The following is a 3,481-nucleotide window of genomic DNA, read 5'->3' as shown; positions in this document are numbered from 1 at the left end:
GCATCACACTATCTCAGATTCATAATATTCAATCCAACACAAAGAACTTCAAGAGCATCCCGAGATTTCTACCGGAAAAAGGAATATGAAAACGTGCATTAACCCCTATGCATAGATTACCCCAATGTCACCATGGGAATCCGCAAGTTGATAACCAAAACATACATCAAGTCGATCAACATAACATCCCATTGCAACACATACATCAAGTGCTCTCACATCCAAATATTCAATCCGACATAACAAAACCTCAAAGGAAAAGACTCAATTCATCACAAGGAGATAGAGGTAAGAACACCATAAGATCCAACTATAGTAACAAAGCTCGCGATACATCAAGATCATGCCAAATCCAGAACACGAGAGAGAGAGAGAGAGATCAAACACATAGCTACCGGTACATACCCTCAACCCCAAGGGTGAACTACTCCCTCCTCGTCATGGAGAGCGTCGGGGTGGTGACGATGGCCACTGGTGATGGTTTCCCCCTCTGGAAGGGTGCCGGAACGGGCTCCCGATTAGTTTTTCATGGCTACAGAGGCTTGCGGCGGCGGAACTCCCGATCTAGGTTTCTTTCTGGGGGTTTCTTGATTTATAGGAATTTTTGGCATGGGTTTCACGCCAGGGGGTCCACGAGTTAGCGACAAGGCACGGGGGCGTGCCCTAGGGCGAGTGGACGCATCCTCCACCCTTCTTGTTGACTCGGGACTCTTCTGGCCCAACTCTTGTGCTTCGGGGGCTTCTTCTGGTCCATAAAAAGTCACTGTAAATTTTCAGCTCGTTTGGACTCCGTTTGATATTCCTTTTCTGCAAAACTCAAAAACAAGGAAAAAAACAAAAACCGGCACTGGGCTCTAGGCTAATAGGTTAGTCCCAAAAATAATATAAAATAGCATATAAATGCATATAAAATATCCAAGATGGATAATATAATAGCATGGAACAATAAAGAAATCATAGATAAGTTGGAGACATATCATGTACCACTTATTCTCGTTGAAACGGATTGAGGAGAGAGATAGCGCAAACTTAGGAAGGTCTTGAACGATCCACCAGTAGGATTTTGGAAAGAAGAAATGAATTGATATGGTAACAAAGGAAATAGAATATTCAACGAACCATTGTAAGAATCTAAAACGATTGAAGAAAAGAGAACGAATCACTGGGAAGAATTAGAAAATGAACAAAGGTACTTAAGAGAATTTAGATACAAGAGAACGAAGAGATCATGAGCTGATTATAGAATACTTGAACGAAGCACGAGAAGAATTATAGAATGAGAGCTGAAAGTTAAGAATCAAGATTTTTGAAATGCTGTCCTCCAGAGGACAAAACAAGAAGACTCCTGAAATGATTCGTATGGGTATGAAAATAATTCTTGACGATCAGAACCAATTTTTGAGGATGGCATGAAGCTATAACCACCAATCTTCAATAGAAAGGACCAAGATTTAGAGGAAATGCTTCTTCGATCCTCAAAAGCTGAGAATGATGGCGAGAAACACCATCGAAATTGTTGAGACACTCCGGAATAATGGAAAGGGAAAGGTTGAGACAACAATGAAAATAATTTGAAAGCGATCTTGGATGAGGCATCTGACTGATGATAATTCATTCTTACATCAAGCTTGAAAAGAATGGAGAATGACTCCGAAAAGAGTGAGAAGAGTTGGGTAAGATCCTGGGAAAAGACGTGTGGGTTATGGGCCCACTCAAGAGGAACCGTTGGAATGATTCTAAAAGGGAGATTGCACCAGTTGAATTAAATGGCTTGAATTTCAATGAGATAACAAACTCAAAATAGCTTGAATGTATTAAGAATGGAACCACGATATTCTGAGATATCTACAACACTCCAGAGAAGACATAGAGGGAGGCGAATGATTAAGAGGTGCACCGGCATGAGAAAGCATTTTAAACGAGGGAAGGGATATGATCAACATCGAAAGCTTGCATTGAATCCACCGGAGAAAAAAACAAGTGAAAGACTGATTAACTTGACGCTCCTACACACATTAACGAGAAATCACCGGATTAAAATATGAAAGAAAATGGATGAAGAGGCTTGCATGAATATAAGGATACTTAATTAACGAATTTGGATCCATAAATAAAAAGGGTGGGATGGTGGGAAAATAAAGGCAACTTGAGATGGATGAAACATACAATCCTTAGGCTTCTCAATGACTCCCGTATGGAATAACTTGAAGAGAAGTGCGCCGGTTGGAAAGGATTGAAATGACAATCTCAATGATCCTGAAGGATTAGCATTCACATAGAAATATGGGAACACCGCTTAGGAAAGGAATGGAATCAACACTTAACTTCAAAGCAACTGGAATACCACAAATAAAACAAAACAAAGGATTTGGCTTGGAACATAAGCCGGAAACAAACATGTGATAGATATTTCCCCAATCCCATATCATGTATCTGTCAGAAAGATGTCCTGGATAACTACTTGAATTCCCACCTACGAACTCCAAAATTTTTGGTTATGCAATCAGGTATAACAAGTACAAGGAGCAAAATATCATCACACAACTCCTAGCGGAATTATGTGCTCCAAATGTATTGCCTCCATCAACACATAACTAAGAAACTTGGAAACTGTGTACCTCAGACCTTTGAAAAACAACAACTATATCAGATCGCTCTCCCCAGTACTGAGTGGCGCCAAACTACTCTCACCACAAAGAGTATAGAAGTGTTTTCGACATCGGCATCCTCTGGTATTCCGGAACTGAAAGGATAGCACTGTGACGAAGATACCTTGGAGCACAACTCCCCGGGACACTGCCACAACCCCTAAATGTCAGGAGGCACCATGTAACGCCCCGAGACCGACGCTTCAAAAGCCTTCCAGTTATTTCGTTGCTGTTGTGTGTTTTATTTGTTTGTTGCATTCATCATCGCATCAATCGCATTGCATTGGCACTCTGTTGCCATCATTGTTTTCAAACTTGCATCCGCTCGTAGTTGCCGCGTCCCCCCCCTTTCTTTCGTTGACCGTTTCGAGACCAACTGTGTTTTCGGTTCCCTCTTGTCAAACCACCTAACCTCTCTCAGACCCCCTCGAGCGCGTCTGAAACTCTCCCGAACCCGAACCGCTCAGTCATTACCGTTGAATTTAGATCATCCCCAAACATCTATTAAACATCCCCGTTTTATTATTTAGACCCCCTACCTATTTGTTTCTCGACCACTCGATTTCGATCGGACGGACCGGATTAGTCCCTAATCTAATCTGCAGGCTATATATAACCAGTCAAACCCTAGTCCGAGGCATCCCATCCATTCCATCCATCCCATCCGCCGCCACTAGCTCCACCTGGTCTCCCCCATTCCTCGGGATCTTGCCCGATCCACCCATTCGATCCTGCCTTCTCCTCGTTTTCTCCATCCCACCAACCAGCAAACCCCCACCTCTCATTCTCAGATCGACTCTGCGCTCGATCCTGAGTGGATCAAGGCGCTGCCT

This window comes from Triticum aestivum, chromosome 4B, assembly GCF_018294505.1.
Source record: "Triticum aestivum cultivar Chinese Spring chromosome 4B, IWGSC CS RefSeq v2.1, whole genome shotgun sequence".
Taxonomy (NCBI): domain Eukaryota; kingdom Viridiplantae; phylum Streptophyta; class Magnoliopsida; order Poales; family Poaceae; genus Triticum; species Triticum aestivum.
This window is presented reverse-complemented; position numbering follows the sequence as displayed.